This window comes from Crinia signifera, chromosome 1 (assembly GCF_055691185.1).
Source record: "Crinia signifera chromosome 1, ASM5569118v1, whole genome shotgun sequence".
NCBI lineage: Eukaryota > Metazoa > Chordata > Amphibia > Anura > Myobatrachidae > Crinia > Crinia signifera.
The window spans coordinates 193316230-193342343 of NC_139217.1; the positions used below are offsets into that span (position 1 = coordinate 193316230).

At 44.6% G+C, this 26114-nt stretch overlaps 1 protein-coding gene and 1 long non-coding RNA gene across 2 annotated transcripts in view; one reads left to right on the forward strand and one right to left on the reverse strand.

Annotated features, from left to right (window-relative positions):
* Window positions 1-6385: 6385 nt before the first annotated feature.
* LOC146026966 (uncharacterized) lies at window positions 6386-7801 on the reverse strand. The gene is made up of 3 exons (XR_014454601.1): window positions 7738-7801; window positions 7470-7538; window positions 6386-7012 (listed from the first exon to the last, which is right to left on the reverse strand). It is a non-coding gene; the product is annotated as an uncharacterized LOC146026966 (long non-coding RNA).
* An 11845-nt stretch (window positions 7802-19646) lies between these two features.
* Window positions 19647-26114, forward strand: part of HPGDS (hematopoietic prostaglandin D synthase) — a 64809-nt gene continuing 58341 nt past the window's right edge. Inside the window, exon 1 of the mRNA XM_083179100.1 lies at window positions 19647-19802. The gene's annotated coding sequence lies outside the window, so the exon portion shown is untranslated. The remainder of the gene's footprint in view (window positions 19803-26114) is intronic.

The window sequence follows — 26114 nt, forward strand, 5'->3', positions numbered from 1 at the left end:
AAAAATCTATTTATTTGAGTTATTATGTTAGGACCAAACTTATATTCCTGATAAATTAGTATACATAGAAACAGAGTAACATAGTAATTAAGGCTGAAAAAAGACGTTAGTCCATCAAGTTCAACCTATCTAACTTGTAACTACTGACTTGAGTAAGTTATATCTATAGGATTCCCTTAGTGGCCAAAAATGTATCCAGTTGTGATTTAAATTCATTAACAGTAGTTGCTGTAACCACCCCCACCGGCAATGAGTTCCAGAATTTTACTGCTCTAATGGTGAAGAATCCCTTACTTAATTCAGTGCGGAATTTATTTTCCTCTAGCCTCAGTACATGCCCACATGTCCTAAGTACAGTAACTGTTACTGATCAAAGCATCTCCCAGTTCCATATGATTCCCAATTCTGTATTTGAACATACTAATCATATCTCCTCTCAACCTCCGTTTCTCCAGTGAAAACATATTCAGTCTGGTTAACCTACAGTATCTTCTCTGTACCTGTTCCAATTCATTTATGTCCTTTTTAAGGTGCGGTGCCCAGAACTGAACACAATATTCCAAGTGTGGTCTCACCAATGCCTTGTAAAGAGGCACTATCACATTGGCATCCCTGGAATCCATACCCCTTTTAATGCATACCAGTGTCCGGTTTGCTTTTGCTGTTGCACTTGAGCAGTGTGCACTATTACCCAACTTTTCATCTTTGATGACCCCCATAGATTTATGTAAAAAGATTAAAGTGATGAGGTCAATAAATAATTGATGTTTAATCTTTATGAGATCTCCAGTATACAGTACCTCTGGAGGACCTGACAAATCAGACAAGAAGACATTAGTGAAAGTAGACAAAATGGTCAACCTAACATGGAGGAGTAATACATTTTAATTTGATTATGTGAGTGGCTGATAACAATATTTTGTCAATGTCAGGTGCTATTTATAATCATTAGTCAGTGTCAAATTTTGTTGGGAATGAGTAACTTCAGAAAATTGTAAGGACAATGGGGATACCATGGTCCATTCCAAGGTGGAGAATCTGAAGAAGATTGAGCAATGTAGCCCTTTCATTTTTAAGGACTATCAACTGTTGTAACATAACACTGTCTAAGCTGCTATATGAGACCAGTGCTCCAAGGTAGAGGATGAGTAGTAGACCCATTTGTAGTCGGTTACTACTAAAGAAAAAGCTACTCCATCAGTACAACAGCCAAAGACATGGCTGATACACTCCTCTAAAGGTATGACTAGTATTATTAGTATTATTCCCTATCTTGTAGGGAACACAGCTATGGAGGAGCAAATGGAGTACACTGAAATTGGATGAGAGGGAGTGGCTTGCAATCTCCATTACAGTTCATCCCAAAGGTTCTCGATGGGGTAGAGATCAAGGCTCTATGTAGGCCAGCCAAGATCTTCCACATTGAACTCTTCAAACCATTTCTTTATAGTCCTTAATTTGTGTATTGGACACAGACATGTTGGAATGGAAAAGGGCCTTCCCAAAACTGTTGCCACATAGGTGGAAGCATAGCTAGTAAGCATTAAGATTGACCTTCACTGGAGATAAGGAGCCCTGCCCAAACCCTGAAAAACAGCCCTATGCCATTATCCCTCCTCTTTCAAAATTCACAGTTGGCATAAAGTAGTCATGCAGGTAATTTTCTCATGGTATACGCCAAATCCAGACTCCTCCACCTGACTGCCAAACAGAGAAGTGTGATTCCTCAATCCACAGAAAACTGCTCCACAGTCCAGTGTCTTTGTGCTTTACACTACTCCATCCGACACTTGGCATTGGACTTAGTGATGTGAGGCTTGCATAGCACTGCTTGGTTATAGAAAACTATTCCATTAGCTCCCACCACACAGTTTTTGTGCTTACAAAAAATACAGAGGCATTTCAGAACTCTTCAGCTACTGCATGTAATTAGCAGAGCATTGGTGACTTTCACGCACTATGCCCCTTAGCAGTCGTTGTCCCCGCTCTGTGATTTTATGTCATCCTCTACTTTGTGACTGAGCTGCTGTTTCTAAACTGCTTACGATTTCTAATAATATCACTTACAGTTGACCATGAAATATTCAGCAGGGATGACATTTCCCATATTACAAAGGTGGCATCCTATCACAGTACTACACTTAAAATCACTTAGCTCTTCAGAATGACCCATTTTGTATTGCAAATATTTACAAATGCATCCTGCATTGCTAGGTGCATGATTTTATATACCTTTATATAATCCAAAAATATACTGCTAGCTTAATTGGCTCTCAACAAAACTAACCCTAGAATGTCTGTGTGTGTGCGTGTAGATGTGATAGAGAGCATAGATTGTAAACTCCACTGGGGCAGGGACTGATGTCAATGTTGAAATATTCTTTCTGTAAAGCTATGTGGAATAAATGTGCGCTATATAAATTAGGGATGAGTGAGTTCGGATTGGGGGAATCTGGATACCCCTAATCAGGGCCGGATTAACAATGGGCCTGATGGAGCTACAGCTCCAGGCCCACTCTCCAAATAGGCCCATTTTGTAGCTGAGGGCAAGGGCTTTCCAATGAGCCCAGCTCCGCGTCGCTAGCCCCCCGGGAACCAGAGATGCATCCAGGCAAAGCTGGAACATTTTCCCCATAGGATAACATGGGACCAGCTAATTCCGACCCCAACCTGGTTCCAATGGCTGCCAGTTGCCCCTCCGGCATCACAGAAGTTCGAGGTTGATCTCATTGGAACCCAAATTGCTGGGCCTTCAATCTGATATCAGATTGGCCCATATAGGTTCATTGGTTCTAGAGATATTGTGGGTAAAAACAAAATAATTTCTAAAATGTAATTTCATGGCTGTTCATTTTGTTTGGAGGACAGATTTCTCTGGAACCAAACGGCCCAGTTTCATGGGACCAAAATCATTCGACACCTACATGTAAATGGGTCAGTTGGTTCCAGAGAGGCCACCCCAGAAATGTCTCTGCATGATCCGGGGACCATATTCCCAGGTAACTCCCTGCATTTTCTGGTGTGAAAGGGGTATTATTTCAAATAGCCAGGACCTGCAGTGCTCTGAATACAGCCGGGCAGCCCCCTGCTCTCTGCCCAGCTGTCAATGGCTGTCATGTCTGCCCAGCGGCGGCTGTCCCCCAGTTACTGTAAGCATGTATTCCACCTTGGCAATGAGCATGTAATCCCACATGGCAACAAGCATGGAACCCGATGAGCATGGAACCCTTGGCAATAAGCATGTAGATAAGCAGCAACATTTTTAATAGGCATTATGGTGTTTGGCATAATATGTAATGGACATTATGGTGTGTGCCTTAACATGTAATGGGCATTATGGTGTCAATTTTTTATGTCCCTGTTTATGCATTTTGTGCATTATTGCTCAGTCTGTTTGGTATAGTGTGTATTTTGGCTCAATCCATGTGGCAAAATGTGAATTTTGCCTTAAACTGTGTGGCATAACGTGAAATTTTATTTAATCCATGTGCCATATTGTGAATTTTGGCTCAGTCTGTGTGAATTTTGGCTCATTACATGTAACATAATGTGTAAGAGGCAAGTACAGTATAAGGGGGTTACTATTGTGTTGCATGATTTGTATAAGGGGTATATGGTGTGGTACATTTAGGTGACCACATAAAAGGTGCTGAAATGTTGTCTACCAAGTTTCGGCTTTCAGTATTTTTTTTATGACTGGAGTGCCGCCTCACCCCGCAAGTATCTTAGGACATCGGTGCCCTGCTGGTGCACCTTTGGAGGGCACCTGACAATATATCTCCCTTGCATTTTTCCTATTCCAGCCCCCTGCCTTATCCAGGCATATATTATTAGTTGAAAGTATTTACACAAATAGAGACACAACCATGAGCAGACCACCCAATTAGAACACTGGTCACGCCCCCATATTATTAGATGCTGGCCACAACCAGTATTATTGCGCATAATAGGCCCTTGATAATTGATCAGCTCCAGGCCCATTTAGACCTTAATCTGGCACTGCCCCTAATCCGAACCCACTTTACAAGCCTGTTCGGGATTTCCCGCCCAGGCTCGGAGCGCGGGTCTCGGGATCTGGAGAGATCCAGACCCTATATACAGTCAGGTCCATAAATATTGGGACATCAACCCAATTCATATACTGTATTATGGGCTCTATATACCACCTAAATGGATTTGAAAGTTGTTCTTTAACGGCACACTTTCAGCTTTAATAGGATGCGAATTTGGAATTCGCCTCTGATTTTTTACTAAAAATCACCACATGAACAGACCAGGTTGTGATGGGCGGTTTTGAAACAGACCAACTTGAAAAAAAATTGAAATGGTTATTTTTTACACAGGTGTCCCCTACTATCATCCAAAACTCCCCTACATCATTAAGGGTACGTGTGAGAGTCTGAGAGATGGAATTTTGCAGTCTGGAGTTGAGCTGGTTGTCTGTGTGATTGGCCGTTTAGAGGAGGTGCGCAGGTGGAGGGAGCAAGCCAGATCCAGGTCCCCAGACCAATTAATGCTTCATGTAGGTGTGTACCTGGACTCCCTCTCTAATCAACAGGTGGTGGGAATGTTTTGGCTGAACCGCACTAACCTCTTGAACTTATATGAGCAGGTGAGAAATGATTTGGAGTCTTTTGGGGCTGCCAACTATGCTGTGTCTGGGCCATAAAAATTGTGTGCCCTCCACTTCTTTGCCACAGGCTCCACTCAGTGTGTGAGCTTAAGGTCTTTGGGTTTTCACAAGCCATTTTCTCAAAGCAATTTACTCATGTGTTATATGTCTTGAAGAAGCTGTGGCACACATATATCACATATATCACATTCCCATGTTGTGAGTCCGAGTGGCAGTAGCTGAAGGTGGCATTCTGTCAGCCCTCAGCATACCCTAATGTGCTGGGAGCAATTGACTGCACCCACATTGAGATTCTGGCACCACATGTGTATGTCGTCATCAATAGACGTGGGCGCAACTCCCTCATCGTGCAGGTGGTTGGTGATGCTTACCTGCCATGATGCCTATATCCTGCATCACTGCATGGCCTTTGGGACTGCTTCCGGGAGCACACCATACCCATGGAGTTTATGTCTGCCCCACATTTTTACACTGTTTTGTTCATACCTGTTAATTTTATCAACTAAAATTTGACTTCAGAACCTCACAAACTCTCAGTTAAGGAGTAGCATGAGGATATCATAAATCTCTATTTGTCTTTACAAATGTAGCATAAATTTAGCTCAATTAGGAATTATTATCCCTGTAAAGCGCACATTAAAGCTCATTTACATATCACTCCGGACAAAGGGATTACTGAAGCACAAAAGAACAATTTAATACAGTGTTTTAGCATATTGCCCTGAAAGAAATGCTCCCTTTAATGATTCATAAATAATCACAAGGAGAAGTCCGCACAGCAGGGCCCCACTGTGTAAGGATTTAATATCCTTTTTAAATTCACACTGTCTCTGTCTTTATATGTTTGTTTTGTGTCAATATTTTGCAACATTTTTATGAATTGTTCTAATAAAAGTTACATTTTATCAACCTCCTCTTAGTGCACCACACAGAGACATTCTTTCTCTTTCCCATTGAATTGACTTGGGATATAGGTGTCTCCCTTGGCTAATGACACCTCTACGTAACCCACAAGGTCCTGCACAGTACCACTGCAATGATTCACACTTTACCACCCACAATGTTGTATTAGGACTGATTATCCGTTACACTGCTTAACCACCCAGAAAACGTGGTGATTATAACCCAGGCTTGCTGCATGCTGCATAACATTGCCCTTGGCCAAGGCAATTATGAAGAGGAAGGCATTGCAGCAGTTGTGGAAGAAGCTGAATCTACCCAACATGGGAGTATGCGGAGGGGGATGTGATTCGGAATGAGCTGATACGGCAGAATGTCTCATGTATTTGGATGTGTCAAATGGGCTAAATCAAAATGTTTAAGAAAAAAACACAATTTACATCCCTTCATGGATATTACCATTTTTAATGTTAATGTCCACAATATTTGCGGGATTAAGGACCAACCCTTAAGAAATTCTGCCATACTTATTGGATTATTTCATGCCCTACATGCTGGTAGGTATGGTGAGAAAATGTTGAAAATACCATTGTCAATGTACTTTACCTTTTTTACCCATTTAAAATCATATCAGTGCAACAAAAGTATTTATACATTTTTTGGACATATTTCAAAGCAATTATTAACATTGAAAGAAATAAAAAAAGACCAAACTGCAGGTTTGAGTAGCCAAACGTGTTTTACTCTTGAGCGGAATGCACACATATACATTCACAGTGTACTTTAAGAAAAGTACATTCAAGAAATGTCAGAGAAAGACAACAAACCTCCCCCCCCCCCCCCCCCCTCTATAATTAAGGCTTTCTGGACTGGGTTCTACTACGGACCCCTCTTCCACCTTTGCCAACACCACCCCTGCTTTCAGAGGTCATCTACGTGACAGAGTAGTTGGGGAGGTACTGATAGGTGTGCTTGAGACACTGCTGATAGTTGAAGGGGCAGTGAGAATTATATTATCTGCCTGGGTTATAAATTGGGTGTGTAATGACACCAAAGCAGTGGTGTCATTACACACCTGACTGATTTCCAATAGTTAGCTATCCTTAGTGGCAGCCATGTGTATTTTTGTGCCATCAGTTATGAGGATTGTGTTGGCTACCTTACGCCATTGCTGGCACATATTTCTAAGATACCACTGCACGTGTTGCATCTGATTTGTTTGGTTTGCCATGAACTCCACCTGCTTGCTTTTAAAGCTGTCTAATGACCTTGCCAAATTTTCTGCAGTGGGTGCTGTAGGGGCTGGTTGGGTAACTGGGGTACATTGGGGTTGCATGACACTTGGCGCCCTTTGCATGGTGGCTGGCTGTGTTGCTTCCTCCACAGGTTCAAAAGACTTGACTGTCTCCAGAAGAATTTCTTGATCCTCCTCCATCAGTTGTGATGGTACTTGTGGCTAGAGCAGTGGATGTGATGTCCCTGTGAATATGTGGACATTGGTAAACATGTTCATACTACTCAGGAGTATGTTTAAGTGTGCCATTTTGGAGCAATGTTAGGATATGCAGATTCCTAACCCTCCTTTATACTGAGACTTTTAAATCACCATATGGTTTAACATATATTGATGGGGTTCCTTACTAAATAATTATATTTTGATTAATGTAATGGGATGTGGGTATTAAAAGTGGTCTGTAAACCATCGCCCACAATAATGCTCAGTAATTGGCCGACATAAAGCCACCATTATATTTCATTATGTGCATATTCACCCAGGAAACATGGCTTACTATGGGGCGTTGGGTTAGTTGTTATAAAATATTTGGTTTAGGATTTTAAAAATGTAGAGAAGCGTTTTTGTTGTGCTGGAGTTTAACCTAGGTGTTACATGCATGGGTACATAGCGTTTTTGGACATTTTCCAAGGAATTACTCACCAGCAGTGTGTGAATCGATGCTTAGTCACTGTGCAGTCTGCAAAGCAGAACCCTTTCTGAGATTTGGAGCTGTAAAAACATTGGAGGACACTGTTTAAATGATTTGCATTAAGGACATTTGGAATCAGCATGCATGAACATATGTGTACATTGATCTGAACTAATTGACTACATGGTGAATATTAATTTTGTCTCTTCCTCAAAACTTTGGAAACTAAAAAAATGGATGCAAGCGAGAAAACCAGAATAACCACTTATAATCGTTCACCTCACTCTCTTGTCACCTCTCCAAGGCATCACCCTCTGTCTGCAAGGCATAACTTCCTCTTCATGTCAGTCACTTCCTCTCTCTCCATCACGCTTTCCTGCAACTCCCTTTTTCTCTCTGCCTTCCACTATGTTTGTCTGAATGTGTAAAATACAGGAATTTAAATTGTTTTGCAAATACAAACTTAAATATACTGTTTCTGGCTATTGTGTTAAGATTTATTTTAGGTTTCCTGCGTAATGAAATTCAACATTTATACAGATAGTGGTAGATGCTCAATTAGTTCAGTAACATTACCCAGGTGCATGAGGAAGGGGTTAATACTGGTTAACGAAAACAAGACCTTTTTTCCCTCAGCACACTGAGTAATGTTAGTAACCAATCTTGAACACTACATGATAATAGAATTCAGAGATATTGGCTACATATACTTGCGCAGGTGTATGCTATGCCCCCAAGCCACGTCAAGGCTTCTCTGTATATTGGGGGTCCCTAGCGCTATATCTAGGTGCAGGGTGCGGCACCCCAAAAACTATCATAAGCTGGGAAGCCCAGTGCGGCATGCCAGTGATATACTAAGTGTTAATAATTAGTGATAAGCCAAAGCTATATATAAAGAGAGAGATAAATGATATGTAATTAAAATAGGAGAGAGATAGTGTTAGTGAGGGAAAAGTGTTAATAGAATGTAAGGGCATGCCGCACTTAAGCCACCCAGTCCATCCAGTCCAGGAGCACCGCACCCCACACCACCATTACCCTAAATTGGGTCTACGATTAACCAGCAAGGAGCCACGTGATAATGGCTCCTTACTTGATATATCCAAACTAAGAGCTACCTACCTTGGAGCAACCCCAGTCTACTCCATGTGGCATATCAGGACCCACATCTCCTCCTAATATGGGCTCCCTTCTGCCTCTAAAAACATACATACAGATAGTGGTAGATGCTCAATTAGTTCAGTAACATTACCCAGGTGCATGAGGGAGGGGTTAATACCGCTTAAGTAAAACAAGACCTTTTTTCCCTCAGCACACTGAGTAATGTTAGTAACCAATCTTGAACACTACATGATAATAGAATTCAGAGATATTGGTTACATATACCTGCGCAGGTGTATGCTATGCCCCCAAGCCGCGTCAAGGCTTCTCTGTATATTGGGGGTCCCTAGCGCTATATCTAGGTGCAGGGTGCGGCACCCCAAAAACTATCATAAGCTGGGAAGCCCAGTGCGGCATGCCAGTGATATACTAAGTGTTAATAATTAGTGATAAGAAGCCAAAGCTATATATAAAGAGAGAGATAAATGAAATGTAATTAAAATAGGAGAGAGATAGTGTTAGTGAGGGAAAAGTGTTAATAGAATGTAAGGGCATGCCGCACTAAAGCCACCCAGTCCATCCAGTCCAGGAGCACCACACCCCACACCACCGTTACCCTAAATTGGGTCTACGATTAACCGGGAAGCGGTCATCTATTAGAATGAACTTAGGTCTACAGTCATTAGGTCGACCCAACTAGGTCGACTGGCAGGAAGGTCGACCTGACTTAAGGTCGACATGGGCCATGGTCGACATGACTTAAGGTCGAATTTGCATAAAGGTCGACATGAGGAAGGTCGACTGGTCATAAGGTCGACATGGGTTTTTCACTGTTTTTTGAGCCGACATGTGCCGACAGGCGGTATTTCATGCCCTACCATCCACTAGGGCGTGGTGGGAGAATAAAATAGTGTGCCGAGCGCAGCGAGGCACCGTGCTCGAAGCATTGCGAGCGAAGCGAGCGATGCGAGGGTCCGATTCTCATTGCCAACTGTGTCCATGTCGACTGTGTCGACATTCGGATAAAAAAACAGTGAAAAACCCATGTCGACCTTATGACCAGTCGACCTTCCTCATGTCGACCGTTATGCAAATTCGACCTTAAGTCATGTCGACCTTGGCCCATGTCGACCTTAAGTCAGGTCGACCTTCCTGCCAGTCGACCTAGTGGGGTCGACCTAATGACTGTAGACCTAAGTTCATTCTGACAGATGTACCGCTTCCGATTAACCAGCAAGGAGCCACATGATAAGGGCTCCTTACTTGATATATCCAAACTAAGAGCTACCTACCTTGGAGCAACCCCAGACTACTCCATGTGGCATATCAGGACCCACATCTCCTCCTAATATGGGCTCCTTCTGCCTCTAACAACATACATACAGATAGTGTTAGATGCTCAATTAGTTCAGTAACATTACCCAGGTGCATGAGGGAGGGGTTAATACTGGTAACGTAAAACAAGACATTTTTTCCTCAGCACACTGAGTAATGTTAGTAACCAATCTTGAACACTACATGATAATAGAATTCAGAGATATTGGTTACATATACCTGCGCAGGTGTATGCTATGCCCCCAAGCCGCATCAAGGCTTCTCTGTATATTCAACATTTAGCCTTCCCTCTAGAAATCCTGAGTTCACATATGCCTCTACAGAGTTTACACTGAATAAAACAATATTGGACAGTGAACAGTAATATAAATATCCCTGAGATAAAGTCCCATTCCTATAGTGCCGCCAAGGTGCTGAGTGCAAATGAACAAGTAAAAGTTACTGGAATTTACTGGATTTGGAGGCATGCTGTTATATCCACCATGGTGTTAATCTGAGGATGTATTTATCTGCTGCTATGCATTCCAAACTAGACAAACACCTCTAGCGGTCATCGTGGTAACTACACCCTCAGGGGTTCCTCCTAAAATTCCAGGAACTTTCATTTGCGCATTTGCACCCTGCACATTGACAGCACTATAAGAAAGGGGACTTCATCTCATCAGTGGTATTTACTGTATGGTATTACACAAGTGATCACTAGTTCACTGTCCGATATTGTTTTTATATGTTTTTTTATTCATTTATTGTCATTTTACAAATTTTTTCCTCGTTGGTTGGTTCAGCGCCACTTTTTCCCTTTCTTCTTTACACAAACTGCTGCTGATTTGCTGCCATGCTGTCTTTCATTGTATAGTTTCTACTGCAGATCTCTTACTCTCTGCATATTGAGGTAGTCACTAGAAAGTTCTCTTTGTTTTATGGAGGACAATCAAATGCTCTTTGTATTGTATATCGGTCATGATGATCATCTCTATTTTGTATGGATACTGTGCAGATCCTCACTAACCCCTCAGAATATTGATAAATCTGTACATTTATGTCCAAGGCTAAACCATAAATCAAGATTAAAAAAAAGGGATGTTTAAGGAGAGACCTGAAGAACATCATCATCCGCTCTCACAAACTTCCATTCTGTCTCTTCTTTGTACATCCTCTGCTCCTACCTTGTCAGTCAGTGCAAAGGAAAAGGCACTGCCGTCCAACAGATCAAATAATATTATGCATTCTCACATTCTCAGACACAGCAATGTGCTCAATTCAGCCTAACAGATTGTAATTGTTTTGTCAAGAACCTCAGTTCTCACGCAGCTCGCACACGCTACTTACCGGCACGCTGGTGTATTCTGCACCACAGATCGGCCGCTGATGCGCTCTGCAGTTATTGGCATGATGTCTCTGTGTCACAAAACCTGTCCACTGTCACATGACCTAGGTAAACTCCAGGTGTATTTCCTGGATCTGTGTGTGCTGCTGCAACACAGTCTCCGGATACCTGTCGGTTCTCGTACCGATTGTCACTCTCGGCTCCCAGGCCATGCTATCGGATCCCACTCCGAATACCTTCAGTAGGCTCCCAGGCCACACTATTGAATACCATCAACCATCTCGCAGGCTACACCATCGAATACCTTTGACTGTTTCCCAGGCCGCACCTTCGAATACCATCGACCAGCTCCTAGGTTGCATCATTGGTACCAAGCCCTGCTCCATCATTGTCTTCCTGCTTTAGTTATCCCTTTGTATTCCCCAGTAATCCCCAGTGTTGCTATACAGCATTCAGTGCCATCGATCCACCATCGATGGTTAAAGTATTCCATTATAATCATCACTCTGCATCCTCCCAAGTACTACTCCTGTCTGTCACAGTGGAATCCGGGTAAAGGGCCATGACCTGTCCGCCATTCGCAACAAAGTCCATATCCCCTTGCGGGGGTCACTGGTGAAAACCACTGATGGGTTAGACTCCACGCCTCTGCCTTGGGTCTCTCCAATTCTCTGAGCTTCCCATAGATATCTCCACTGCATTCTTGTGCGTGAGTTATAAATACCTGAAACCATCTAGCTTATGGTTCCCTGTGCCCTCCACTGGCTCAGCCATGACGTGTTGCCTTTAGTCTAATATTAATCAGTGGCAGCAGTAGTAGAATTATGTGCCTCCCTTAGTTTTGTATAATCGATAACCTATTAGTCTAATGATATATGCCCATTGTAGTCTAATAATTGTAACAAACGGAGTGAGTTACAGTGCAATTCCAACAATATCGCTCCTGAAGGGATGCTTAATTCCCTTAGTAAGATATCTGCCAATAGTGTGTCTGTGCATACGTGCACGTTCTGTGTATGAGTGACATGGTGGCAGACAGATGTCCTCTTAGGTTCTGGAACAGAAGTATTGCAGGATGACGTTGTGGGACTCTGTAGCTAAGACTAGGGTAAATTTACTAAAGTTTAAAAAACTTTAAATAGGGGATGTTGCCCATAGCAACCAATCAGATCCTGGCTATCATTTTCTAGAAAGCAATAGAGAAATGATAGATACAGTAAGCTCTACAATGGGTAACATCATCTATTTTTTTTTTACCCCATCTCTTAGGGGTCAATTTACAATAGTATGTTTTGAGCCGGGCAGTGGCATCTTTATTATGGGTGCCCACACCACGCAAGCTGCACCCACTTTTTATATTTTTACTCTCTAGAGAAGCGGTTCTCAAACTGTGGGTCCTGACCTTCTCAGCATGGGGTTGTGCCTCCATGTTGCTGACCATCAGGCTGATGACGTTCTAATCTCAGTCAGTGATTCAAGGAGTCTGAAAACTCTGTTGAATTGTCTGTTTTTTTAGGCTCATTACATAATTTTGTGCCTCCACAATGCTGCCATGTACAGTATGTGCTGTCTGCTGACTACACATGTGACATGATGATCTTCTGCAGTCACTTGCTGGGGTTCTGTAATTATTTTTATTGTCTGATGGGTCCAAGAGAAAAAAAGTTTGAGGACCCCTACTCTAGAGTCCAAGGACGGCAGCAGCAGCGCTGCAAAAATCACCAGAAATTTGTCAGCTGGACCATTTTCCTGGTCCGTGTAAAGCCTCATCCAGTGGCATAACTATTGATTCGGCGTCCCCCTGCTGAAAATGTTGGCATCGCCCCCCCCCACCCTGTAGGGTAAACAAACCCCCCCCCCCCCGTGTCCCCCCGTGCGGCCGTTACTTCCGAGTCCTGCCGCATCTGTCTGTGCAGAGTCCCAGCTCTCCTGGCTACTGCTGATAATGAGAAGTGACACTCGGAAAATGCGGAAAATGGGCTTCCCCCATACAGCAGCCTCCTCTAGCAACCTTAAAAACGGTCTGCTGTATGGGGGAAGCCATTTTCCGAGTGTCACTTCCCATTAGCAGCAGTAGCCGGGTGAGCTGGGACTCGGCACACACAGATGCGGCAGGACTCGGAAGTAACGGCCGCACGGGGGGAAAACGGGGGGGGGGCGGGCGGAGGACAGGTTTGTTTAACCTATGGGGTGGGGGGGCGATGCCAATATTTTCGGCAGGGGGACGCCAAATTAATAGTTACGCCACTGGATGAGGCTTCACACGGACCTCCTCCTCTTCCAAAATGCACTTGAGAGGGCGGGGGGTGGTGAGTTATAACACGATGCACAACCTTTCATTACACTGTAGATATACAGTACACAGTGCTTCCCTTGCTGCTAAGTTTCCACCAGCACCTCTCTATGTATACCTCACAACTTTGTTAGTTACAGAATCAGGACAATCCCCTTCTAAGCTGCAGTTGACTTGAAAAGGGTGAACCCCCGGTTGGTTGGGCAGGGCATATATTCAGTGATCAACAGCTTCACCAACTGTAAAAAGAAACCCACCCGCGGGACACTGTGGACTACGGATGGAACAGTGGCCCTCATTCTGTTGATAAACTGTTATGCGCAGCCGCTTGGTGTGAGTGGGCGAGTGAACTGCTTGTTCCTCGTCCCATTCACACCTAGCAGTGTGGGCGAGGGGCGGCAGCAAGGGCCTGCATCCATGGGAAGGCCAAATGTTTCATGGGTCTCCCCAATGAAAATGCTGTGCGTTTCCATGTAAATGCGCCCGTGACATGGGCAAGGGGGGGGGGGGCAGCTAACATCAGCGGATGTCAGCTTCTTGCCCACTTCCCTACAGGGCATGTGTGTGGGGATGTTCAACGTACATGCTCGGGGGGGGGGGGGGGGGTATGTGCGGGCAGAGTTAAAATTACACGTATGTCAACCAGAATGACCTCCATCGTCCGGGAGGTATGCACTAGGAGTCTAGGTAATTGGACACTGCAGCCATATAACAGAAGTGCAGTGTGTCCTGTGCCATCTATATATAAGCCCCCTCCACCTACATATTTTTATAAAGCTCTACACCAAGGGACCCAATCCCAAACCCCCCCCCCTCCCAAAAAAAAAAATTCAAAATCACTACACTCATTTTCGTCTGCAAATTATCATGACCATTTAAATTCTGTTCACCTTTCTAAGTTTCTCTCAGCATAATACAGCAGAGGCAGACCTCTGGGAGGCAATGGAGTCATCTGCCGCTGGGCTCCTGCTCTCAAGGGGGCACCTCTCCACCACTGCCAGTTTAAAACCATTAAAATCGCTTCTGTGGCTGAGTTCTTAAATATGTGTTCTCTCTCTCTCTCTCTCTGTATATATATATACAGTATATAAAATATATATTTCATAACAGACTATATATATATATTTTGAATAACATTGTGTGTGTGTGTGTGTGTGTGTGTGTGTGTGTGGGGGGGGGGGGGGGGGACTAATATTCATCTTGCCTCCGGGCAACTGGGACAAACTTACGCCACTGTAATACAGTATGTATTTCTCATCTCCTGTGCCTTTGCAATGCCATTTGTTTATTATTTTTTTATTATAAATAGGTTCAGTGTGTACAGTAGCTACAATAAAATGTGGAGGTGGTGGTGCTAACATACCTCCCAACATGACCCTCCCCAGGAAGGACACAATGCTTTGTTCCTGGACTTTCATCTTGATGTATGATTACCATCACCTGTGTTGGAAAGGTTAAGTGCTAAGAAAGTTCTTCCAACACAGGTGATGGCAATCCTACATTAATAGGGAAGTCCAGGAGCAGAGCATTGTGTCCCTTCTGGAGAGGGTCAGGTTGGGAGGTATGTGCTAATCTGTGGTGCTGTTTTAGTTGATTTAACGGGTGTGGATCAGTTGGTCACCAGCAAGTTGTTAGGTCGACACCATTAGGTTTACAAGCATTTAGGTCGACATGTGTCTAGGTCCACATGCAGGAAGGTCGACATGGGTCATAAGGTCTATTAAAAAAAAATTAGGATATATATTTATCTGCGCTTAAGGCAGCCTAGTTCTTATTGAGATAAGGGGTATCACCTGACCCCTCGATATACACAATTGAAAGAAAGAATATCTCAATCAATTTAACAATGGCGCCTACATGTACATAAAAATAAACAGAATACTCCCCTGTTAGTGTGGTAGTTCGGGGGTCCCTCTTCACTTCTGTGATTGAGTGGTATAGGAAAAGAATAAATATAAAATACGCGCATCTCCTCGTGTGGTACTGATATTTTTCAGATGTACAATATTCCAGCATATTAATGTAAGGAATAGTTGTGGGCATTAGAGGCTCTTACTGTTTGGGAGGAGGAGGGCTGCCGCAATGTGTGTCCCCCCCCCCCCCACTGCTGCCGCTGTCACTGCTGGCGCGCTGCACTGCCGCTGGTCCCCTGCATGGGGCCATCACATGCGCAGTAACTTCATACAAACTATGCATGCGCTGGGCCAAGCCTCCAGGGGCTGCCTTTGCAGCAGCCCCCAGTGGCTTGATCGGGTTCCGGCGCATGCACAGTATGGTCCGCACAGAGAGGCATCCCGGAGGGAGGGAACACATCCCGATGGGATGCCTTGAGTGACTGGCAGGTCGGACTTCCAATAGGAAGTTACTGCCACTAACAGTGAAGCCAGAGCAGTCTCACTTACCAGCATGGGTCAGGAAGCCTGGTGTCATGTCTGGGGAGAAGTGTACTGGAACCACCTGCCATGTCACAGCTGCCAAGTGCCAGATGGTGGTTCCGGTGTGGAGACACCACATTGTCTCATACAGTGCAAGGAGCCAGGAGCTAAAAGGAGCCATACAGGAAGAGCACACAGTGCTTATGGAGAGGCGGCAGTGGAGTCTGGAGCCGGAAACTGGTGGCGTGGCAGCTGTGGGCCTGGAGACTGAGGGTGACGTGACAGCCAGGTACTGCAGTGCAGATGAGGAGATGAGAGGAGGAGCCGGTGCGTGGGTAGCGTAACCTGTCCTGCATCACAACGGATGTCTGGCTATAGTTCCTACAGCGACGGATGATTATGTTCGGTTGGGGCACTATAGGCTCTTGGCTGATCTGGTGGCTTAGGTAGCAGGCTGAATTGGGTGCAGGGGGTGCAACGGGCCCTAGAAAGAGCTCGGGCCCAGTAGCAGCTGCATCCCCTGCATCCTCGGTAGTTACGCCACTGCTTTCCACCTAAATTGGAGCTGGTCCCCACCAGTGTAGAATGTGGAAGAGTCCCTACCACACGAGGAGATGCGTGTATTTTCTCTTTATATTTTTCATATACCACTCTGAGAATCACCGGAGTGAAGAGGGACCCCCCCAAACTACCACACTTACAGCGGAGTATTCTGTTTAATTTTATGTACATGTAGGCACCATTGTTAAATTGATTGAGGGTCGTAAGGTCGACAGGATCATTAGGTAGACAGGGGTATTAGGTCAACATGGTTTAGGTCGACAGGGTCATTATATCGACATGGTTAAGGTCGACAGTAAAATAGTCGACATGTTTTTTTTATATTTATAATTTTTTTTTCTTTTTTTTTTTTACCCATACTGTATGTCTTAGTGGATGGTAGGGCATGAAATACCACCTGTGGGCACATGTTGTGTTGACATGGACACCGAAACGTACCGCTGCGCTCACCGTGCTTCGGGCACACTATTTTATAATCTCACCACACCCTAGTGGATGGTAGGGCATGAAATACCGCCTGTTGGCACATGTCGTGTCGACATGGACACCGAAACGTAAATGTACCAGTGGTCGCATGGCTCGCTGCGCTCGCCACGCTTCGGGCACAGTGCTTTGCTATGCTCAGCACACTATTTTATTCCACCACGTCTTAGTGGATGGTAGGGCATGAAATACCGCCTTTTGGCACATGTTGGCTCAAAAAACTGTAAAAAAGAAACCCTGTCGACCGAATGACCCTGTCGACCTAATGACCCATGTCGACATAATGACCCTGTCAACCTAACCCATGTTGACCTTACTGCATGTCGACCTAAGATCATGTCAACCTATGAGCATTTTGACCTAGTGGTGTCAACCTACTTGGCGGTGACCCAATGACCGTATCCCAGTTTAACATGGGTTCACTAGAAGTAATCCATAAAAGAGAATTATAAAGATGTTCTTGATAACTCCATGCCCCATACATTGTAGCAGTTCTGCGGAAAGGACAATTTTTTATCTTGACAATTTTTATGCTTTCCAGGGTGACACTGGATTGCTACAGAAAAATCCAGAAACAGAGGGGTTTATTCTGGTTCACTACTTCTGGCAAATTCCTTCTTAGAGGGACAAACCCATGTGCACTCCAGGGGGGGCAGAGATAATTAGATTTGGGTGGGGTTTTATTTCAAAGTGAGATCTATATTGCAGTGTAAAAATAAAGCAGCCAGTATTTACCCTGCACAGAAACAAAATAACTCACCCAAATCTAATTCTCTCTGCACATTTTACATCTGCCCCCCTGCAGTGCACATGACTTGTCCATCTAAGAAGGAATTTTCCAGAAGGAGTGAACCAGAATAACCCCCAGAGCATTGTGTCCCTCCTGGAGAGGTCATGTTGGGAGGTATGCATTATGTGAGTTATTTTGTTTCTATGCAGGGTAAATACTGCCTGTATTATTTTTATGCTGCAATTTAGATTTCAGTTTCAACACACCCTGCCCAAATTGAACTCTCTCTGCAAATGTTACATGATCATCTGCCCCACCTGCAGTGCACATTTAGCCATTTAGTTTCAACACACTCCACCCAAATTTAACTCTCTCTATACATGTTACATCTGCCCCACCTGCAGTGCACATGGTTTTCCCATTTTAAGAACAAATTTGTACTGCGATCAGATCTGAATAAGGGCCTATATGTAACATTGCATTTCCATAGGGCCATCTTAACGCATGGGCTTATTGGGCAGCTGACCTATGGCCATACAATTCTAGGGGCCTTCAGGCAGGGGATTTGCTGGTGCCTCTGAAGTTTGTTGTGAGGCTAGTAGAAATTGCTGCCCGGCTGCTTTGGTTGTGAATCAGACAAAATCAGAGCTGCTGGGAAACATTCTCTACCGGCCTGCAGCCAAACAGTTAATGGTGCGTTTTACGGGTGCAATTAGGGATGGCCATCGACCATGGATGATCCAAAATCATCATTGGTTTATGGCCGATGTCGAATACGTTTGCCATTGATGGGGGAGAACCAGATGGTTTCTCTCCATCGATGGCATGGCAAAATTATGTTTTGCTTTTTTTTTTTCTCAAAGTGCAGGGGCATGGAGCATAGCACCGCCCCCAACACCCGAGAAGCCCCGCCCCATGTTTTGATTGGCCCACGGGGCAACCAGTCAAACACAATGGATGACCATCAATAAGTAAAAACATTGGTGGTCATCCATTGCATAGTTTAGCACTATCGATGGCCAGTTGCACTATTGCCATCGATGGCAACCATTGATGGTCATCCCTAGGTGCAATGCGATGCACACTCCCGTGCACATCCCATTGCACAGTGATGCGAAGTAGTCCAAAACGCATCCAAATATTGCACCATGTATGGGCACCTTAATGCTATTGGATAGCTCAGTGGTTCCCAACCCTGGTCCTCAAGTACCCCTAACAGTGCCTGTTTTGCAGGTCTCCACACAGAAACACAAGTGCTATAATTAACTCCACCTGTGGATCTTTCCAAATGTGCCTGAATAATGAGTGCACCCGCTGGGTGACCTGTAAAACGTGCACTGTTGGGGGTACTTGAGGACCAGGGTTGGGAACCACTGGGATAGCTGATAGCATATGGAGAGACACTGCAAGAAAATGTGATTTTTTACTTAAGTGGGGGTCCCAGTGCATTGCTCTGCCTATGGCCCACAATGCCATTAAGACGGTCCTGCATTTCCAAATGTGTCAACTGCATACCTCCCAACATGACCCATGCCAGGAGGGACAAACTGCTCTGCTGCTGGACTTTCCTCTTAATGTAGGATTGCAATCATCTGTTTCAATAAGAAACACAGGTGATGGTAATCATACATTAAGAGGAAAGTCCAGGTACAGAGCACTGTGTCCAGGTGCCCATACACGTTACAAATATTGTATACAATATCGCATCTCATCCGATCTCGGTTTTGCGATGAGATCAGATGAGATGAGATCTAGTACAAAAAGTATGTGCAGCACATACTTTTTGTACTAGATCTCATCTCATCTGATCTCATCGCAAAACCGATATGCAATGAGATGTGATATTGTATACAATAATTGTAACGTGTATGGGCACCTCCCTCATGGAGAGGGTCATGTTGGGAGGTATGGTCAACTGTAGGGCTAGCTAGATACAATATATTAAAGAAGACATGTTGCATGAAACTACATTTGCATGTTTTCCTCCAGGGGGCAACATTACACAAGTAGAACCAGATTGCTTCCTGTGGGTGGATATAGTTAAACAATACACATTCAGTAACTGTTCACACAGTTACTTTTGTCTCAGAGGCCAAGTGTGCAGCAGCTCTTGTTGACTCCTGAATTTTCTGGACTGAGGTAATGTTAAAATTGTACAAACTTCTTTTCTTAACATAGTATACAACAATGACATACATGTAATTCGGTTATATATATATATTTTTTTTTTATAAAAGTGCCTTTATCCTAAAAGGGTAACTACAATCCTCTTCTAATGCATACTTCTCCCCAGATGGTTTTTATAAGTCTGAACACATACTAACCATTCTCTGCAAAGAAAGCGCAAATACCTCCTTTAACACACTGCAAGTGATGAACCACTACCTCCTTTATCACACTGATCAGCTGACAGGATTATTTTCTAGTCAATTTAAAGTTTTGTTATAAAAGTGAAGTCATGATGAAATATGTTGAGAAATGTTATATATGCCAATGTGTTACATTGTGTTTCTGTCACACCCAAGTTGTTTTTACTCATGCAGCCTACAGTTGCACTGTCCTGCAGGAATAGCTGAGCTCAGCTAGTGTTAACTAAGCTCCAGTCAGACATTACATTTAAAAGATAATGTCTAGTTGTGTATTGAAGGCAAAATATAAAAACTCAATGAAAAATACAGATAGTTTCCCCAAGCACAGTAGTAAAAAGCCTTAAACTGACAGCGTAAAAGTTTTCTAAGGGTATGGGTCAAAACCAGACCAGGACAAGAACGCCGGAAATCAAACTCTGCATTTGGAACTAGCGAGAGGAGGAGGGGGAGAATAAAGCCTCTCTGTATGGTCCGGACATGTAGCAAAAACCAGATGGTCCAGACCACATGGGGAGGCTGTAATCTCCCCTTCCCCATGTCCCTAGTAATAGCTATCACAGGGACCCCCCGGACCGGACACTACAAGCTCCGGACTGCAGATTTTGATGTCCAGTCTGGCGGTCCGGGTCCGGTTTTTATAGTCCTGTTTTCTAAGGGAGTTTTGTTCTGTAGCCCTCTAATGTATCATCCGGGCTATAGTCATAGGCGTGAATTTACTAAAGCTTCTAACAATGAAAAGAGTGGATATGGCACAAAGCAACCAATCAGATTTTGCATCCTACAAAATGATACCCAAAATCTGATTGGTTGCTATGGACAACATCACCTCTATCATTTTAGAAGCTTCAGTAAATTTCCCCCCTTAATGTGTTTCAGTCTATGGATAGCCAGTGTGTAGCAGAGCCGGCCCGAGGCATAGGCATACTAGGCAACTGCCTAGGGCATCAGCCTATACCTAGGGGCAGCACCGGCAGTGGGGGTTAAAATGCCTTCCAGGGACTCACAGGCAGGTGAAACTGCAGTGCAACGGTGGCCGCTGAGGGAACGGACGGCAGGATGAGTGCGGGCGTACGGCAGCGCAGGATGTACTGGGGTGGAGCCGGGACGGGAGCTGCAGATGCGGAGGACAGCAGCCCTGTCACAGGGGTCCCCAGCAGCAGCTTCCCGCAGCAGGACCGCCCGGTCGGCCAGCGCCGGTACTATAGAGCTGTATGCAACTGCAGCAAAGGCAATTTTCTGGCGCCGGAAGCAGCAGCATCATGGTTAGACGGATGGCAGTAGTATTTAGTAATGCAGCTGCAAAGCGCCAGGCCTACCAGCAGTAAGGTAGTGGATTTATTTATGTATATCAAAGAAACAGTGTTTGTATGCATGCATGTGTGGCAGTGGTTGTATTATGTAGTATGTGAAAGAAGTATATATGTGATGAGGCAGTGCACGTATGTATGTCAGGTAGTGCATACATACTGTATCAGCAGCAGTATCTGGAGGTGAGTGATGTGTCAGTGTGAGAGTGGTAGTGACATTATTAGAGGAAATGGAGGCAATGGCAAATTAGACATCACTGCACTTAGCCATCCAGATATAAGTCAATAATGCTGTGTGCCCTGATAAAGGTCCAATACAGCAAAAGTATTCCATATAAGTCCTAGGTCCTGGGACACAAACCAGCACTACAGCAGATAGATGCAAACAATCTATTTAGCTCAATGTTTTGGGGGAGGCACCATCGGATGAATTCGCCTCCACGCGCAAGGCTGCGAATGGATGTTTACGCTAAACATCCATTCGCATGTGTGATGGGAAATTGGGGAGGGGGGGGGGATGGGGGCACCAACAAAAATCTTGCCTAGGGCATCAGATTGGATAAGGCCGGCTCTGGTGTGTAGTTATGAAGTCAATGGGATATATATATATATTTCACACACACACGTGTCCACTCAGTACCTTGCAGGGTTCTTTGTAGAAATAAGAGGCGGCACTCATCGGGCTTGAATTCAGATGAACATTATATTGTGTCAAAAAATTACAGCATCATTCAAAGATAGTGTGACGACGTTTCAAGACCATTTACGGTCTTTTCATCAGGTTTCAGCGTAATAAAGTTACATAGTGCAATACAACAAACAATAGTATCTTGCCTCCCGGGAGACCTAAGATACTATTGTTTGTTGTATTGCATTATGTAACTGGCTTCATAAAGGGGCTCTGCCCCAAAACGTTGCCACATGCACCAATAAAACCATTCTGTTACTGCATATGTGTGCAGGTTAACTCCTGCTCCCAGGAGGGCACCAGGGCAGCATACCATACAGCAGCATCAGGGAGTGCTGGATACTTGAATATATATATATATATATATATATATATATATATATATATATATATATATATATATATATACAGGTAATGGTAGTCATACATTAAGAGGAAGTCCAGGAACAGAGCATTGTGTCCCTCCTGGAGAGGGGTATGCTGGGAGGTTTGTCAGGGTTGCCTACCTGACCCTCTCCTTCAGGGAGAAAAACACTGTGGGGTAGATTTATTATAGCGGCGCCTATCGCGCCGCTATAACAGTTCCTGCTTCGCCTCATTAGCGAGGCGAAGCAGGGGGGGGACACCGACAAGATCTATTAAGATCTTGCCGCCGGAGTGGGGGAGCGCTAACTCCCCCCTCCGACGATGTCCCTCCTGGAGACAGCGCATCAGTTAATACTGATGCGCCGTCTCCTTCCCCCCCGGCCGGCTCACTGCGCATGCGCGTGATCTCGCTAGTCTCGCGAGATCCCCAGGGCTGCTCAGCGCCAGCAGCAGGGACAGCGCTGTCCCTCTAATGTATCATCAACAATATTGTGGGGGCCCCCACAGACCCCCCCCCCCCCGGTACCTGGTCAGGCGGGTAGAGGGTCTCTGCAACTGTCTGAGCAGTCAGCGCTAGGCCGGGGTCCCTGCAGTGTATGAGAAGCAGGGGCATAAAGAGGGAGGCTGCTACTTCTGCAGACTCTCCCTCAACTGCTGATGAACAACTTCAAGCGAGCACGGCCCCATCCCCGAGGACCCCGGATGCAGCGGGGAGGAGGGCGAGGAGGGAGCCAGAGGGGGAGGAGAGATCACTGATTAAGGAGGTACATTTGACACATTGGACGGGGAGCCGCACTTCATGATGCTGCCAGCTCTCACGGCTGTCTTGTCAGGCACAGCGTGACCCGGCAGCAGCCGACCCCGCACACAGCCCGCCCCTGGTGAGAAGTCAGCGTCCGGGTACCTGCAGCAGATGGGAACTAGTATCGGTATTGGCTACTAGTTTCCATCCGTCAATTGGACCCCGTCGCTTACTTCCCAGGCCGGCACTGACTGCTCAGACCGTTGAAAGGACCCCCTGCCCACCTGCGCTGCCCAAGCACGGGGCAACAGGAGCCCCACACTGGCAGCAGTGCTGGTGTGGGGGCCCCCAAATGTGTGGGGGCCCCGGGGCGACCGCCCCTGTCGCCCCGTGCTTAATCCGCCACTGTATATATAGTAAGCCCGCACAAAGCAAAAGCTTTGAAAGCCAGTCTGCTACCTTCTTTGTGTGAGAAAGGGATGTAATTTCACTCTCTACCAGCAGATGGCAGTGCTTTGGAAACTCACGGACTATCTATATATAATCTTTTTTCTTTTCTTATATCACAGTACACAATACATAATTTTTGACTGCGTGGTAACAGGAAAAACTACCAAGGAAAGGGTAAAAAAAACTCTTTGCCATATATGCTCTAAACTATACTTAAATAAAATGGCTGGGTGTGGTATAGTTCACAGTCAATGTCAAGGTCGACTTGCACAAAAGGTTTTGAGATAATAAATCGTGAGCCCCCAATAACCATTGTTAACGCCACCAGCACTATCAATGCCAACCCGAAGCGTGGCGAGCGCAGCGATCCCGTGAGGGGCGGCGGTACGCGTCCTTCGACCTTTTCATACCCCCACTATCCACGTCGGCGTGGAGTTGATTTTATATAGTGTTGCGAGGGGACACGGACTACTTTCCATGTATTCCGCGTCCCATCGCCGGGCTCGGTGGCTCGCTGCGCTCACCACACTATATAAAATCAACTCCACGCCGACGTGGACAGTGGGGGTATGAAAAGGTCGGAGGACGCGTACCGCCGCGCTCGCCACGCTTTGGGTTGGCGTCAATAGTGAGGTGGCGTTAACAATGGGGGGGCCATTTCACCCATGAGGGGGGGGGTTAGCAATTAAAATTGGGGTTTTGGGGCCTTTTTACATTGATTCCAATGTAAAAATCTCGTCGATTGCATCATCTCGTGCATCTTATGCCGCACATACACATAAGATTCATGAGATGTTTGAGATATCAGCCCCACACATACAATCTACATCGTTGGCGCCGTGCTAGGAAAGCAGTACCAAAAACTCATTTCACACTTTTCCACTTGATTGTTGACCTTTGGATTCGATCTATTGACTATCAACCTATACATTGTCTGCCAGATACCGATTTATGTTTTCTTTGTATCAAAATGATGATGGGATAATCAGTTATTTGTGATGATTGTGAAGTGCCACTAGAAAATCAAGTGAAGTCACGACATTTTTTTAGTGACCAAATTTTCCCAGCATAGAGTATGTCTTGGTGCAAGCATCACATAGGAGGAGTTCTGCCTGTAAGTCAGTAAGGGAAATATTTATCATCTTTTATTGGCCTGTTACTTTCCAAAGAGCTAGATAAGGTCACCTTCTCACTTACCTACAGTATGTGTTTATCGACCACTCTGATTTACCACCAAGTTTTTGACCAGCTGGAAATGGTAGCACAGCATATCCATCCACTGCTGTTTCCAGCAAATTCCAAAAGCTGAAAAAGAAAAGAGTTTGCTTGCAAGAACCAATCATATCTTCAGATGGAGCTGATTCTTGGAGACTTTCTCATTCTATAAGAATGTAATCTGGAATTGTAAAGAGGGATCCAAGTGTATTTCTCTACCACTACTACATACAGTAGGGTGACCTTTGGCTGTGCACATGTGTGACCTCAGCCGTTCTACTGATCATGGAATCAGCTGAGTATTTGTCTCCATACTGAAGCAATATGGAATTGCTCCAGCAATGTAATATCCACCGTCATTCTGCGCCAAATGATGAAAAGTGCGTAATAAATTAACTCTTCTTACTTTATTTTACTGGAGTGTGCATTGCATTGCAAGGCAAAAGCACACCATGTATGGGCACCTTACGGTCTATGGCCAATCGGGTATGGGTTATAGGGTCAACACTATGAACACATGAGTTTTTCACACTTTCTTGTCCCAAATTTCGACGTAAGTCAACATGGACATTGTGTCAGTGTACCGCATTGCACTCGCCATGCTTCGGGCATGGTGCCTTGCTGTGCTTGGCACACTATTATATTCTTCCTGCAAACCCTAGTGGATGGAAGGGTATGAGAAACTGCCTGTTTTGGAAGAAAAATGTGAAAAACGTATGTCGTACTTTTGACTGTTGACAAAATGCTTGTGTCAACCTTCAGTGGCTGACCTAATGTATGTCGACCTTCATAATGTCGATCTGGCGACTGTTTCCCGGCCAATCCGTCGCTGTTAGTAAGGAAGTTGCTCTACCTTATGTTACAGAATCACAATTGACAAACACTTAAAATGAAGAAAGCAATTCCATAAAATATGTATATAGCATTGAGACCGATAATGATTTCTGTGTTATATAGCCACTATAAGAATAACTTGATAAACAATTTTCCAATTCTTATTTATTCATTGTGCATTATATCCAAAACAAACAGATAATAAGGTTGCTAGGATACAGCTGATCGGCCTTACACAAGTATCTCATCAGCCCCCATAAATGTTGCGGCTTATCAACATTTAATTAATTATTTTAGTATGATACTAGATCAATATATCTGTAGAATATAACAATAATGATTATATTGTAACTCAGCACTGTCTGCATCATTTAAGAAATGATCAACCTTCATTATGTATTTTATTTTGGATATATGATTAACTGTAGGAGTGACTGCTGTATTATGTATGAAGAATATACAGCATCACAGTATGCAGGT